Here is an 18375-nt window from a genome sequence, read left to right on the forward strand (position 1 = left end):
ATTCGTGTAGATTCCATTGCATTCCATTCCATTCCAATCCATTCCATTCCATGCCATTGCATTCCATTCCTTTCGGGTTGATTCCATTCCATTCCATTCCATTCCATTTCATTCCATTCTTTTCGGTTCGATTGTGTTCCATTCCATTCCCTTCCATTGCATTCCATTCCTTTCGTGTTGTTTCCATTCCGTTCCATTCCATTCCATTCCATTCCATTCCATTCTATTCCAGTCCATTGCATTGCACTCCATTCGGGTTGATTCCATTCCATTCCACTGCATTCCATTCCATTCCGTTCGGGTTGATTCCATTCCATTCCATGCCATGTGATTCCATTCCATTCCATTCCATGCCATTCGAGTTGATTCCTTTCCATTCCATTCCATTCCATTCCATTCCATTACATTCCGGTTGATTCCATTTCATTCCATTCCATTCCATTCCATTCCATTCCATTCCGGTTGATTCCTCTCCATTCCATTGCATTCCATTCCGTTCCATTCCTTTCGTGTTGATTCCATTCCTTTCCATTCCAATCCTTTCCATTCACTTCCATTCGGGTTGATTCCATTCCCTTCCATTCCCCTCCATTCTATTCCATTCCGGTTGATTCCATTCCTTTCCATTCCATTCGGGTTGGTTCCATTCCATTGCATTCCATTCCATTCCATTCCGTTCCATTCCATTCCATTCGGGTTGATTCCATTCCATTCCATTCTATTCCATTCCATTCCATTAAATTCCATTCCATTCCATTCCATTCCATTCCATTAGGGTTGATTCCATTCCATTCCATTCCGTTCCATTCCATTCCATTCCATTCGGGTTGATTCCATTCCATTCCATTCCGTTCCATTCCATTCCATTCCATTCGGGTTGATTCCATTCCATTCCATTCCACTCCATTGCATTCCATTCCATTCCATTCTATTCCATTCGTGTTACATCCATTCCATTCCATTCCATTCCATTCCATTCCATTCGAGTTGATTCCAAGTCATTCCATTCCATTTCATTCCGTTACATTCCATTCCACTCTATTCCTTTCGAGGTTATTCTATTCCATTCCATTCCATTCCATTCCATTCCTTTCCATTCCATTCGGGTTGATTGCCTTCCATTCCGTTCCATTCCATTCCGTTCCATTCCATTTGGGTTAACTCCATTCCATTCCATTCCATTCCATTCCATTCCATTCGGGTTGATTCCATTCCTTTCCATTCCACTCCATTCCATGCCATTCCATTCCATTCGGATTGATTCCATTCCATTCCATTCCATTCCTTTCCATTCCGTTCCATCCCTTTCGGGTTGACTCCATTCCATTGCATTCCGTTCCATTCCATTCCATTCCATTCGGATTGATTCCTTTTCATTCCCTTCCATTCCATTCCATGCCATTGCATTCCATTCCATGCCATTCCATTCCATTCTATTCCATTCCATTCCATTCCATTCGTTTTGATTCCATTCCATTCCATTCCATTCCACGCCATTCCATGCCATTCCATTCCATTCTATTCCATTCAGGTTGAATCCATTCCATTCCATTCCATTCCATTCCATTCGAGTTGATTCCAAGTCATTCCATTCCATTCCATTCCTTTCCATTCCATCCCACTCTATTCCTTTCGGGGTCATTCTATTCCATTCCATTCCATTCCATTCCATTCCAATTCTTTCGGTTTGATTCCATTCCATTCCGTTCCATTCCATTCCGTTCCATTCCATTTGGGTTAACTTCATTCCAATCCATTCCATTCCATTCAATTCCATTCCAATCGGGTTGATTCCATTCCTTTCCATTCCACTCCATTCCATTCCATTCCATTCCATTCCATTCGATTTGATTCCATTCCTTTCCATTCCATTGCATTCCATTCCATTCGTGTTGATTCCATTCCATTCCATTCCATTTGGGTTCATTCCATTCCATTGCATTCCATTCCATGCCATTCCATTCCATTCGGGTTGACTCCATTCCATTCCATTCCATTCCATTCCATTCCATTCCTTTCGGGGTGATTCTATTCCATTCTATTCCATTTCATTCTATTCCATTCCATTACATTCGGGTTGATTCCATTCCATTCCATTCCATTCCATTCCATTCCATTCGTGTTGATTCCATTCCATTCAATTGCATTCCATTCCATTCCATTCGGGTTGATTCCATTCCATTCCATTCCATTCGGCTTGATTCCTTTCCATTCCATTCCATTCCATTCCATTCCATTCCATTCCATTCCGTTCGTGTTACATCCATTCCATTCCATTCCATTCCATTCCATTCCATTCCATTCGTGTTGATTCCATTCCATTCAATTGCATTCCATTCCATTCCATTCGGGTTGATTCCATTCCATTCCATTCCATTCGGGTTGATTCCATTCCATTCCATTCCATTCCATTCCATTCCATTCCATTCCATTCCGTTCGTGTTACATCCATTCCATTCCATTCCATTCCATTCCTTTCCATTCCATTCGGGTTGATTCCATTCCACTCCATTCCTTTCCATTCGGATTGATTCCATTCCATTCCATTCCATTCCATTCCTTTCCATTCCATTCCATTCGGGTTGATTCCATTCCATTCAATTCCATTCGCTTTGATTCCATTCCATTCCATTCCATTCCGTTCCATTCAGGTTGATTCCATTCCATATCTTTCCATTCCATTCCATTCCATTCCATTCGGGTTGATTCCATTCCTGTCCATTCCGTTCCATTCCATTCCACTCCATTCGGGTTGATTCCATTCCATTCCATTCATTCCATTCCATTCCATTCCATTCGTGTTGCTTCCATTCCATTCCATTCCATTCCATTTGGGTTGATTCCATTCCATTCCATTCGATTCCATTCGGATTGATTCCATTCCATTCCATTCCATTCCATTCCATTCCATTCCATTCGTGTTACATCCATTCCATTCCATTCCATTCGGGTTGATTCCATCCCATTCCATTCCTTTCCATTCGGGTTGTTTCCATTCCATTCCGTTCCATTACATTCCATTCCATTCCACTCCTTTCCATTCCATTCCATTCCATTCCATTCGGATTGATTCCATTCCATTCCATTCCATTCCATTTCATTCGGGTTGATTCCATTCCATTCCATTCCATTCCATTCGGATTGATTCCATTCCATTCCATTGCATTCCTTTCCATTAAATTCCATTCGTGTTGATTCCATTCCATTCCATTCCATTTGGGTTGATTCCATTGCATTCCATTTCATTCCATGTCATTCCATTCCATTCTATTCCATTCCGGTTGATTCCATTCCATTCCATTCCATTCCATTCCATTACATATGAATTGATTCCATTCCATTCCATTCCATTCGGCTGGATTCCATTCCATCCAATTCCATTCCATTCCATTCCATTCCATTCCATTCCATTCGTGTTACATCCATTCCATTCCATTCCATTCGGGTTGATTCCATCCCATTCCATTCCTTTCCATTCGGGTTGTTTCCATTCCATTCCATTCCATTCCATTCCATTCCATTCCATTCCATTCCATTCCATTCCATTCCTTTCGGGTTGATTCCATTCCATTCAATTCCATTCCATTCCATTCCATTCAAATCCATTCCTTTCTTTTTGGGTCGATTCTGTTCCATTCCATTCCATTCCATTGCATTCCATTCCTTTCGTGTTGATTCCATTCCGTTCAGTTCCATTCCATTCCATTCCATTCCATTCCATTGCATTCCACTCCATTCGGGTTGATTCCTTTCCATTCCATTGCATTTCATCCCATCCCGTTCGGGTTGATTCCATTCCAATCCATGCATATTGTTCCATTCCATTCCATTCCATGCCATTCGAGTTGATTCCATTCCATTCCATTCCATTCCATTCCATTACATTTCATTCCGGTTTATTCCATTCCATTCCATTCCATTCCATTCCATTGCATTGCATTCCATTCCATTCCATTCGGGTTGAATCCACTCCATTCCATTGCATTCCATTCCGTTCCATTCCATTCGTGTTGATTCCATTCCTTTCCATTACATTCCATTCCTTTCCCTTCCATTCGGGTTGATTCCATTCCCTTCCATTCCCCTCCCTTCCATTCCATTCGGGTTGATTACATTCCTTTCCATTCCATTCGGGTTGATTCCATTCCACTGCATCCCATTCCATTCGATTCCATTCGTCTTGATTCCTTTCCTTTCCATTGCATTCCATTCGGGTTGATTCCATTCCATTCCATTCCATTGCATTACATTCCATTCCTTTCGGGTCGATTATATTCCATTCCATTCCATTCCATTGCATTCCATTCCTTTCGTGTTGATTCCATTCCATTCCGTTCCATTCCATTCCATTCCATTCCATTGCATTCCACTCCATTCGGGTTGATTCCATTCCATTCGATTCAATTCTCGTTGATTCCACTCCATTCCATTCCGTTCCATTTGGGTTATTTCCATTCCATTAAATTCAATTCCACTCGAGTTGATTCCATTATATTCCATTCGGGTTGATTCAATTCCATTCCATTCCATTCCATTCGGGTTGATTCCATTCCATTCCATTCCATTCCATGCCATTCCATTCCATTCGGATTGATTCCAATCCATTCCATTCCATTCCGTTCCATTCCTTTCGGTTTGACTCCATTCCATTGCATTCCGTTCCATTCCATTCCATTCCATTCGTGTTGATTCCATTCCATTCCATTCCTTTCCATTCGGGTTGATTGCATTCCATTCCATTCCATTCCATTCCATTCCATTCCATTCCATTCCTTTCCATTCCATTCCAATCCATTCGGATTGATTCCATTCCATTCGATTCCATTCCATTCCATTCCTTTCCATTCCAATAGATTCGGGTTGATTCCATTCCATTCCATTCCATTCCATTCCACTCGTGTTGATTCCATTCCACTCCATTCCATTCCATTCCATTCGGGTTGATTCCATTCCATTCCATTCCATTCCATTCCATTCCATTCGGGTTGATTCCAATCCAGTCCATTCCATCCCATTCCATTCCATTCCATTCCATTCGTGTAGATTCCATTGCATTCCATTCCATTCCAATCCATTCCATTCCATGCCATTGCATTCCATTCCATTCGGGTTGATTCCATTCCATTCCATTCCATTCCATTTCATTCCATTCTTTTCGGTTCGATTGTGTTCCATTCCATTCCCTTCCATTGCATTCCATTCCTTTCGTGTTGTTTCCATTCCGTTCCATTCCATTCCATTCCATTCCATTCCATTCTATTCCAGTCCATTGCATTGCACTCCATTCGGGTTGATTCCATTCCATTCCACTGCATTCCATTCCATTCCGTTCGGGTTGATTCCATTCCATTCCATGCCATGTGATTCCATTCCATTCCATTCCATGCCATTCGAGTTGATTCCTTTCCATTCCATTCCATTCCATTCCATTCCATTACATTCTGGTTGATTCCATTTCATTCCATTCCATTCCATTCCATTCCATTCCATTCCGGTTGATTCCTCTCCATTCCATTGCATTCCATTCCGTTCCATTCCTTTCGTGTTGATTCCATTCCTTTCCATTCCAATCCTTTCCATTCACTTCCATTCGGGTTGATTCCATTCCCTTCCATTCCCCTCCATTCTATTCCATTCCGGTTGATTCCATTCCTTTCCATTCCATTCGGGTTGGTTCCATTCCATTGCATTCCATTCCATTCCATTCCGTTCCATTCCATTCCATTCGGGTTGATTCCATTCCATTCCATTCTATTCCATTCCATTCCATTAAATTCCATTCCATTCCATTCCATTCCATTCCATTAGGGTTGATTCCATTCCATTCCATTCCGTTCCATTCCATTCCATTCCATTCGGGTTGATTCCATTCCATTCCATTCCGTTCCATTCCATTCCATTCCATTCGGGTTGATTCCATTCCATTCCATTCCACTCCATTGCATTCCATTCCATTCCATTCTATTCCATTCGTGTTACATCCATTCCATTCCATTCCATTCCATTCCATTCCATTCGAGTTGATTCCAAGTCATTCCATTCCATTTCATTCCGTTACATTCCATTCCACTCTATTCCTTTCGAGGTTATTCTATTCCATTCCATTCCATTCCATTCCATTCCTTTCCATTCCATTCGGGTTGATTGCCTTCCATTCCGTTCCATTCCATTCCGTTCCATTCCATTTGGGTTAACTCCATTCCATTCCATTCCATTCCATTCCATTCCATTCGGGTTGATTCCATTCCTTTCCATTCCACTCCATTCCATGCCATTCCATTCCATTCGGATTGATTCCATTCCATTCCATTCCATTCCTTTCCATTCCGTTCCATCCCTTTCGGGTTGACTCCATTCCATTGCATTCCGTTCCATTCCATTCCATTCCATTCGGATTGATTCCTTTCCATTCCCTTCCATTCCATTCCATGCCATTGCATTCCATTCCATGCCATTCCATTCCATTCTATTCCATTCCATTCCATTCCATTCGTTTTGATTCCATTCCATTCCATTCCATTCCACGCCATTCCATGCCATTCCATTCCATTCTATTCCATTCAGGTTGAATCCATTCCATTCCATTCCATTCCATTCCATTCGAGTTGATTCCAAGTCATTCCATTCCATTCCATTCCTTTCCATTCCATCCCACTCTATTCCTTTCGGGGTCATTCTATTCCATTCCATTCCATTCCATTCCATTCCAATTCTTTCGGTTTGATTCCATTCCATTCCGTTCCATTCCATTCCGTTCCATTCCATTTGGGTTAACTTCATTCCAATCCATTCCATTCCATTCAATTCCATTCCAATCGGGTTGATTCCATTCCTTTCCATTCCACTCCATTCCATTCCATTCCATTCCATTCCATTCGATTTGATTCCATTCCTTTCCATTCCATTGCATTCCATTCCATTCGTGTTGATTCCATTCCATTCCATTCCATTTGGGTTCATTCCATTCCATTGCATTCCATTCCATGCCATTCCATTCCATTCGGGTTGACTCCATTCCATTCCATTCCATTCCATTCCATTCCTTTCGGGGTGATTCTATTCCATTCTATTCCATTTCATTCTATTCCATTCCATTACATTCGGGTTGATTCCATTCCATTCCATTCCATTCCATTCCATTCCATTCGTGTTGATTCCATTCCATTCAATTGCATTCCATTCCATTCCATTCGGGTTGATTCCATTCCATTCCATTCCATTCGGCTTGATTCCTTTCCATTCCATTCCATTCCATTGCATTCCATTCCTTTCGTGTTGATTCCATTCCGTTCAGTTCCATTCCATTCCATTCCATTTCATTCCATTGCATTCCACTCCATTCGGGTTGATTCCTTTCCATTCCATTGCATTTCATCCCATTCCGTTCGGGTTGATTCCATTCCAATCCATGCATATTGTTCCATTCCATTCCATTCCATGCCATTCGAGTTGATTCCATTCCATTCCATTCCATTCCATTCCATCACATTTCATTCCGGTTTATTCCATTCCATTCCATTCCATTCCATTCCATTGCATTGCATTCCATTCCATTCCATTCGGGTTGAATCCACTCCATTCCATTGCATTCCATTCCGTTCCATTCCATTCGTGTTGATTCCATTCCTTTCCATTACATTCCATTCCTTTCCCTTCCATTCGGGTTGATTCCATTCCCTTCCATTCCCCTCCCTTCCATTCCATTCGGGTTGATTACATTCCTTTCCATTCCATTCGGGTTGATTCCATTCCACTGCATCCCATTCCATTCGATTCCATTCGTCTTGATTCCTTTCCTTTCCATTGCATTCCATTCGGGTTGATTCCATTCCATTCCATTCCATTGCATTACATTCCATTCCTTTCGGGTCGATTATATTCCATTCCATTCCATTCCATTGCATTCCATTCCTTTCGTGTTGATTCCATTCCATTCCGTTCCATTCCATTCCATTCCATTCCATTGCATTCCACTCCATTCGGGTTGATTCCATTCCATTCGATTCAATTCTCGTTGATTCCACTCCATTCCATTCCGTTCCATTTGGGTTATTTCCATTCCATTAAATTCAATTCCACTCGAGTTGATTCCATTATATTCCATTCGGGTTGATTCAATTCCATTCCATTCCATTCCATTCGGGTTGATTCCATTCCATTCCATTCCATTCCATGCCATTCCATTCCATTCGGATTGATTCCAATCCATTCCATTCCATTCCGTTCCATTCCTTTCGGTTTGACTCCATTCCATTGCATTCCGTTCCATTCCATTCCATTCCATTCGTGTTGATTCCATTCCATTCCATTCCTTTCCATTCGGGTTGATTGCATTCCATTCCATTCCATTCCATTCCATTCCATTCCATTCCTTTCCATTCCATTCCAATCCATTCGGATTGATTCCATTCCATTCGATTCCATTCCATTCCATTCCTTTCCATTCCAATAGATTCGGGTTGATTCCATTCCATTCCATTCCATTCCATTCCACTCGTGTTGATTCCATTCCACTCCATTCCATTCCATTCCATTCGGGTTGATTCCATTCCATTCCATTCCATTCCATTCGGGTTGATTCCAATCCAGTCCATTCCATCCCATTCCATTCCATTCCATTCCATTCGTGTAGATTCCATTGCATTCCATTCCATTCCAATCCATTCCATTCCATGCCATTGCATTCCATTCCTTTCGGGTTGATTCCATTCCATTCCATTCCATTCCATTTCATTCCATTCTTTTCGGTTCGATTGTGTTCCATTCCATTCCCTTCCATTGCATTCCATTCCTTTCGTGTTGTTTCCATTCCGTTCCATTCCATTCCATTCCATTCCATTCCATTCTATTCCAGTCCATTGCATTGCACTCCATTCGGGTTGATTCCATTCCATTCCACTGCATTCCATTCCATTCCGTTCGGGTTGATTCCATTCCATTCCATGCCATGTGATTCCATTCCATTCCATTCCATGCCATTCGAGTTGATTCCTTTCCATTCCATTCCATTCCATTCCATTCCATTACATTCCGGTTGATTCCATTTCATTCCATTCCATTCCATTCCATTCCATTCCATTCCGGTTGATTCCTCTCCATTCCATTGCATTCCATTCCGTTCCATTCCTTTCGTGTTGATTCCATTCCTTTCCATTCCAATCCTTTCCATTCACTTCCATTCGGGTTGATTCCATTCCCTTCCATTCCCCTCCATTCTATTCCATTCCGGTTGATTCCATTCCTTTCCATTCCATTCGGGTTGGTTCCATTCCATTGCATTCCATTCCATTCCATTCCGTTCCATTCCATTCCATTCGGGTTGATTCCATTCCATTCCATTCTATTCCATTCCATTCCATTAAATTCCATTCCATTCCATTCCATTCCATTCCATTAGGGTTGATTCCATTCCATTCCATTCCGTTCCATTCCATTCCATTCCATTCGGGTTGATTCCATTCCATTCCATTCCGTTCCATTCCATTCCATTCCATTCGGGTTGATTCCATTCCATTCCATTCCACTCCATTGCATTCCATTCCATTCCATTCTATTCCATTCGTGTTACATCCATTCCATTCCATTCCATTCCATTCCATTCCATTCGAGTTGATTCCAAGTCATTCCATTCCATTTCATTCCGTTACATTCCATTCCACTCTATTCCTTTCGAGGTTATTCTATTCCATTCCATTCCATTCCATTCCATTCCTTTCCATTCCATTCGGGTTGATTGCCTTCCATTCCGTTCCATTCCATTCCGTTCCATTCCATTTGGGTTAACTCCATTCCATTCCATTCCATTCCATTCCATTCCATTCGGGTTGATTCCATTCCTTTCCATTCCACTCCATTCCATGCCATTCCATTCCATTCGGATTGATTCCATTCCATTCCATTCCATTCCTTTCCATTCCGTTCCATCCCTTTCGGGTTGACTCCATTCCATTGCATTCCGTTCCATTCCATTCCATTCCATTCGGATTGATTCCTTTTCATTCCCTTCCATTCCATTCCATGCCATTGCATTCCATTCCATGCCATTCCATTCCATTCTATTCCATTCCATTCCATTCCATTCGTTTTGATTCCATTCCATTCCATTCCATTCCACGCCATTCCATGCCATTCCATTCCATTCTATTCCATTCAGGTTGAATCCATTCCATTCCATTCCATTCCATTCCATTCGAGTTGATTCCAAGTCATTCCATTCCATTCCATTCCTTTCCATTCCATCCCACTCTATTCCTTTCGGGGTCATTCTATTCCATTCCATTCCATTCCATTCCATTCCAATTCTTTCGGTTTGATTCCATTCCATTCCGTTCCATTCCATTCCGTTCCATTCCATTTGGGTTAACTTCATTCCAATCCATTCCATTCCATTCAATTCCATTCCAATCGGGTTGATTCCATTCCTTTCCATTCCACTCCATTCCATTCCATTCCATTCCATTCCATTCGATTTGATTCCATTCCTTTCCATTCCATTGCATTCCATTCCATTCGTGTTGATTCCATTCCATTCCATTCCATTTGGGTTCATTCCATTCCATTGCATTCCATTCCATGCCATTCCATTCCATTCGGGTTGACTCCATTCCATTCCATTCCATTCCATTCCATTCCATTCCTTTCGGGGTGATTCTATTCCATTCTATTCCATTTCATTCTATTCCATTCCATTACATTCGGGTTGATTCCATTCCATTCCATTCCATTCCATTCCATTCCATTCGTGTTGATTCCATTCCATTCAATTGCATTCCATTCCATTCCATTCGGGTTGATTCCATTCCATTCCATTCCATTCGGCTTGATTCCTTTCCATTCCATTCCATTCCATTCCATTCCATTCCATTCCATTCCGTTCGTGTTACATCCATTCCATTCCATTCCATTCCATTCCATTCCATTCCATTCGTGTTGATTCCATTCCATTCAATTGCATTCCATTCCATTCCATTCGGGTTGATTCCATTCCATTCCATTCCATTCGGGTTGATTCCATTCCATTCCATTCCATTCCATTCCATTCCATTCCATTCCATTCCGTTCGTGTTACATCCATTCCATTCCATTCCATTCCATTCCTTTCCATTCCATTCGGGTTGATTCCATTCCACTCCATTCCTTTCCATTCGGATTGATTCCATTCCATTCCATTCCATTCCATTCCTTTCCATTCCATTCCATTCGGGTTGATTCCATTCCATTCAATTCCATTCGCTTTGATTCCATTCCATTCCATTCCATTCCGTTCCATTCAGGTTGATTCCATTCCATATCTTTCCATTCCATTCCATTCCATTCCATTCGGGTTGATTCCATTCCTGTCCATTCCGTTCCATTCCATTCCACTCCATTCGGGTTGATTCCATTCCATTCCATTCATTCCATTCCATTCCATTCCATTCGTGTTGCTTCCATTCCATTCCATTCCATTCCATTTGGGTTGATTCCATTCCATTCCATTCGATTCCATTCGGATTGATTCCATTCCATTCCATTCCATTCCATTCCATTCCATTCCATTCGTGTTACATCCATTCCATTCCATTCCATTCGGGTTGATTCCATCCCATTCCATTCCTTTCCATTCGGGTTGTTTCCATTCCATTCCGTTCCATTACATTCCATTCCATTCCACTCCTTTCCATTCCATTCCATTCCATTCCATTCGGATTGATTCCATTCCATTCCATTCCATTCCATTTCATTCGGGTTGATTCCATTCCATTCCATTCCATTCCATTCGGATTGATTCCATTCCATTCCATTGCATTCCTTTCCATTAAATTCCATTCGTGTTGATTCCATTCCATTCCATTCCATTTGGGTTGATTCCATTGCATTCCATTTCATTCCATGTCATTCCATTCCATTCTATTCCATTCCGGTTGATTCCATTCCATTCCATTCCATTCCATTCCATTACATATGAATTGATTCCATTCCATTCCATTCCATTCGGCTGGATTCCATTCCATCCAATTCCATTCCATTCCATTCCATTCCATTCCATTCCATTCGTGTTACATCCATTCCATTCCATTCCATTCGGGTTGATTCCATCCCATTCCATTCCTTTCCATTCGGGTTGTTTCCATTCCATTCCATTCCATTCCATTCCATTCCATTCCATTCCATTCCATTCCATTCCTTTCGGGTTGATTCCATTCCATTCAATTCCATTCCATTCCATTCCATTCAAATCCATTCCTTTCTTTTTGGGTCGATTCTGTTCCATTCCATTCCATTCCATTGCATTCCATTCCTTTCGTGTTGATTCCATTCCGTTCAGTTCCATTCCATTCCATTCCATTCCATTCCATTGCATTCCACTCCATTCGGGTTGATTCCTTTCCATTCCATTGCATTTCATCCCATCCCGTTCGGGTTGATTCCATTCCAATCCATGCATATTGTTCCATTCCATTCCATTCCATGCCATTCGAGTTGATTCCATTCCATTCCATTCCATTCCATTCCATTACATTTCATTCCGGTTTATTCCATTCCATTCCATTCCATTCCATTCCATTCCATTGCATTGCATTCCATTCCATTCCATTCGGGTTGAATCCACTCCATTCCATTGCATTCCATTCCGTTCCATTCCATTCGTGTTGATTCCATTCCTTTCCATTACATTCCATTCCTTTCCCTTCCATTCGGGTTGATTCCATTCCCTTCCATTCCCCTCCCTTCCATTCCATTCGGGTTGATTACATTCCTTTCCATTCCATTCGGGTTGATTCCATTCCACTGCATCCCATTCCATTCGATTCCATTCGTCTTGATTCCTTTCCTTTCCATTGCATTCCATTCGGGTTGATTCCATTCCATTCCATTCCATTGCATTACATTCCATTCCTTTCGGGTCGATTATATTCCATTCCATTCCATTCCATTGCATTCCATTCCTTTCGTGTTGATTCCATTCCATTCCGTTCCATTCCATTCCATTCCATTCCATTGCATTCCACTCCATTCGGGTTGATTCCATTCCATTCGATTCAATTCTCGTTGATTCCACTCCATTCCATTCCGTTCCATTTGGGTTATTTCCATTCCATTAAATTCAATTCCACTCGAGTTGATTCCATTATATTCCATTCGGGTTGATTCAATTCCATTCCATTCCATTCCATTCGGGTTGATTCCATTCCATTCCATTCCATTCCATGCCATTCCATTCCATTCGGATTGATTCCAATCCATTCCATTCCATTCCGTTCCATTCCTTTCGGTTTGACTCCATTCCATTGCATTCCGTTCCATTCCATTCCATTCCATTCGTGTTGATTCCATTCCATTCCATTCCTTTCCATTCGGGTTGATTGCATTCCATTCCATTCCATTCCATTCCATTCCATTCCATTCCATTCCTTTCCATTCCATTCCAATCCATTCGGATTGATTCCATTCCATTCGATTCCATTCCATTCCATTCCTTTCCATTCCAATAGATTCGGGTTGATTCCATTCCATTCCATTCCATTCCATTCCACTCGTGTTGATTCCATTCCACTCCATTCCATTCCATTCCATTCGGGTTGATTCCATTCCATTCCATTCCATTCCATTCCATTCCATTCGGGTTGATTCCAATCCAGTCCATTCCATCCCATTCCATTCCATTCCATTCCATTCGTGTAGATTCCATTGCATTCCATTCCATTCCAATCCATTCCATTCCATGCCATTGCATTCCATTCCATTCGGGTTGATTCCATTCCATTCCATTCCATTCCATTTCATTCCATTCTTTTCGGTTCGATTGTGTCCCATTCCATTCCCTTCCATTGCATTCCATTCCTTTCGTGTTGTTTCCATTCCGTTCCATTCCATTCCATTCCATTCCATTCCATTCTATTCCAGTCCATTGCATTGCACTCCATTCGGGTTGATTCCATTCCATTCCACTGCATTCCATTCCATTCCGTTCGGGTTGATTCCATTCCATTCCATGCCATGTGATTCCATTCCATTCCATTCCATGCCATTCGAGTTGATTCCTTTCCATTCCATTCCATTCCATTCCATTCCATTACATTCCGGTTGATTCCATTTCATTCCATTCCATTCCATTCCATTCCATTCCATTCCGGTTGATTCCTCTCCATTCCATTGCATTCCATTCCGTTCCATTCCTTTCGTGTTGATTCCATTCCTTTCCATTCCAATCCTTTCCATTCACTTCCATTCGGGTTGATTCCATTCCCTTCCATTCCCCTCCATTCTATTCCATTCCGGTTGATTCCATTCCTTTCCATTCCATTCGGGTTGGTTCCATTCCATTGCATTCCATTCCATTCCATTCCGTTCCATTCCATTCCATTCGGGTTGATTCCATTCCATTCCATTCTATTCCATTCCATTCCATTAAATTCCATTCCATTCCATTCCATTCCATTCCATTAGGGTTGATTCCATTCCATTCCATTCCGTTCCATTCCATTCCATTCGGGTTGATTCCATTCCTTTCCATTCCACTCCATTCCATGCCATTCCATTCCATTCGGATTGATTCCATTCCATTCCATTCCATTCCTTTCCATTCCGTTCCATCCCTTTCGGGTTGACTCCATTCCATTGCATTCCGTTCCATTCCATTCCATTCCATTCGGATTGATTCCTTTCCATTCCCTTCCATTCCATTCCATGCCATTGCATTCCATTCCATGCCATTCCATTCCATTCTATTCCATTCCATTCCATTCCATTCGTTTTGATTCCATTCCATTCCATTCCATTCCACTCCATTCCATGCCATTCCATTCCATTCTATTCCATTCAGGTTGAATCCATTCCATTCCATTCCATTCCATTCCATTCGAGTTGATTCCAAGTCATTCCATTCCATTCCATTCCTTTCCATTCCATCCCACTCTATTCCTTTCGGGGTCATTCTATTCCATTCCATTCCATTCCATTCCATTCCAATTCTTTCGGTTTGATTCCATTCCATTCCGTTCCATTCCATTCCGTTCCATTCCATTTGGGTTAACTTCATTCCAATCCATTCCATTCCATTCAATTCCATTCCAATCGGGTTGATTCCATTCCTTTCCATTCCACTCCATTCCATTCCATTCCATTCCATTCCATTCGATTTGATTCCATTCCTTTCCATTCCATTGCATTCCATTCCATTCGTGTTGATTCCATTCCATTCCATTCCATTTGGGTTCATTCCATTCCATTGCATTCCATTCCATGCCATTCCATTCCATTCGGGTTGACTCCATTCCATTCCATTCCATTCCATTCCATTCCTTTCGGGGTGATTCTATTCCATTCTATTCCATTTCATTCTATTCCATTCCATTACATTCGGGTTGATTCCATTCCATTCCATTCCATTCCATTCCATTCCATTCGTGTTGATTCCATTCCATTCAATTGCATTCCATTCCATTCCATTCGGGTTGATTCCATTCCATTCCATTCCATTCGGCTTGATTCCTTTCCATTCCATTCCATTCCATTGCATTCCATTCCTTTCGTGTTGATTCCATTCCGTTCAGTTCCATTCCATTCCATTCCATTTCATTCCATTGCATTCCACTCCATTCGGGTTGATTCCTTTCCATTCCATTGCATTTCATCCCATTCCGTTCGGGTTGATTCCATTCCAATCCATGCATATTGTTCCATTCCATTCCATTCCATGCCATTCGAGTTGATTCCATTCCATTCCATTCCATTCCATTCCATCACATTTCATTCCGGTTTATTCCATTCCATTCCATTCCATTCCATTCCATTGCATTGCATTCCATTCCATTCCATTCGGGTTGAATCCACTCCATTCCATTGCATTCCATTCCGTTCCATTCCATTCGTGTTGATTCCATTCCTTTCCATTACATTCCATTCCTTTCCCTTCCATTCGGGTTGATTCCATTCCCTTCCATTCCCCTCCCTTCCATTCCATTCGGGTTGATTACATTCCTTTCCATTCCATTCGGGTTGATTCCATTCCACTGCATCCCATTCCATTCGATTCCATTCGTCTTGATTCCTTTCCTTTCCATTGCATTCCATTCGGGTTGATTCCATTCCATTCCATTCCATTGCATTACATTCCATTCCTTTCGGGTCGATTATATTCCATTCCATTCCATTCCATTGCATTCCATTCCTTTCGTGTTGATTCCATTCCATTCCGTTCCATTCCATTCCATTCCATTCCATTGCATTCCACTCCATTCGGGTTGATTCCATTCCATTCGATTCAATTCTCGTTGATTCCACTCCATTCCATTCCGTTCCATTTGGGTTATTTCCATTCCATTAAATTCAATTCCACTCGAGTTGATTCCATTATATTCCATTCGGGTTGATTCAATTCCATTCCATTCCATTCCATTCGGGTTGATTCCATTCCATTCCATTCCATTCCATGCCATTCCATTCCATTCGGATTGATTCCAATCCATTCCATTCCATTCCGTTCCATTCCTTTCGGTTTGACTCCATTCCATTGCATTCCGTTCCATTCCATTCCATTCCATTCGTGTTGATTCCATTCCATTCCATTCCTTTCCATTCGGGTTGATTGCATTCCATTCCATTCCATTCCATTCCATTCCATTCCATTCCTTTCCATTCCATTCCAATCCATTCGGATTGATTCCATTCCATTCGATTCCATTCCATTCCATTCCTTTCCATTCCAATAGATTCGGGTTGATTCCATTCCATTCCATTCCATTCCATTCCACTCGTGTTGATTCCATTCCACTCCATTCCATTCCATTCCATTCGGGTTGATTCCATTCCATTCCATTCCATTCCATTCGGGTTGATTCCAATCCAGTCCATTCCATCCCATTCCATTCCATTCCATTCCATTCGTGTAGATTCCATTGCATTCCATTCCATTCCAATCCATTCCATTCCATGCCATTGCATTCCATTCCTTTCGGGTTGATTCCATTCCATTCCATTCCATTCCATTTCATTCCATTCTTTTCGGTTCGATTGTGTTCCATTCCATTCCCTTCCATTGCATTCCATTCCTTTCGTGTTGTTTCCATTCCGTTCCATTCCATTCCATTCCATTCCATTCCATTCTATTCCAGTCCATTGCATTGCACTCCATTCGGGTTGATTCCATTCCATTCCACTGCATTCCATTCCATTCCGTTCGGGTTGATTCCATTCCATTCCATGCCATGTGATTCCATTCCATTCCATTCCATGCCATTCGAGTTGATTCCTTTCCATTCCATTCCATTCCATTCCATTCCATTACATTCCGGTTGATTCCATTTCATTCCATTCCATTCCATTCCATTCCATTCCATTCCGGTTGATTCCTCTCCATTCCATTGCATTCCATTCCGTTCCATTCCTTTCGTGTTGATTCCATTCCTTTCCTTTCCAATCCTTTCCATTCACTTCCATTCGGGTTGATTCCATTCCCTTCCATTCCCCTCCATTCTATTCCATTCCGGTTGATTCCATTCCTTTCCATTCCATTCGGGTTGGTTCCATTCCATTGCATTCCATTCCATTCCATTCCGTTCCATTCCATTCCATTCGGGTTGATTCCATTCCATTCCATTCTATTCCATTCCATTCCATTAAATTCCATTCCATTCCATTCCATTCCATTCCATTAGGGTTGATTCCATTCCATTCCATTCCGTTCCATTCCATTCCATTCCATTCGGGTTGATTCCATTCCATTCCATTCCGTTCCATTCCATTCCATTCCATTCGGGTTGATTCCATTCCATTCCATTCCACTCCATTGCATTCCATTCCATTCCATTCTATTCCATTCGTGTTACATCCATTCCATTCCATTCCATTCCATTCCATTCCATTCGAGTTGATTCCAAGTCATTCCATTCCATTTCATTCCGTTACATTCCATTCCACTCTATTCCTTTCGAGGTTATTCTATTCCATTCCATTCCATTCCATTCCATTCCTTTCCATTCCATTCGGGTTGATTGCCTTCCATTCCGTTCCATTCCATTCCGTTCCATTCCATTTGGGTTAACTCCATTCCATTCCATTCCATTCCATTCCATTCCATTCGGGTTGATTCCATTCCTTTCCATTCCACTCCATTCCATGCCATTCCATTCCATTCGGATTGATTCCATTCCATTCCATTCCATTCCTTTCCATTCCGTTCCATCCCTTTCGGGTTGACTCCATTCCATTGCATTCCGTTCCATTCCATTCCATTCCATTCGGATTGATTCCTTTTCATTCCCTTCCATTCCATTCCATGCCATTGCATTCCATTCCATGCCAATCCATTCCATTCTATTCCATTCCATTCCATTCCATTCGTTTTGATTCCATTCCATTCCATTCCATTCCACGCCATTCCATGCCATTCCA

The sequence above is a fragment of the Pan paniscus genome, chromosome 23, assembly GCF_029289425.2.
Source record: "Pan paniscus chromosome 23, NHGRI_mPanPan1-v2.0_pri, whole genome shotgun sequence".
Taxonomy (NCBI): Eukaryota; Metazoa; Chordata; class Mammalia; order Primates; family Hominidae; genus Pan; species Pan paniscus.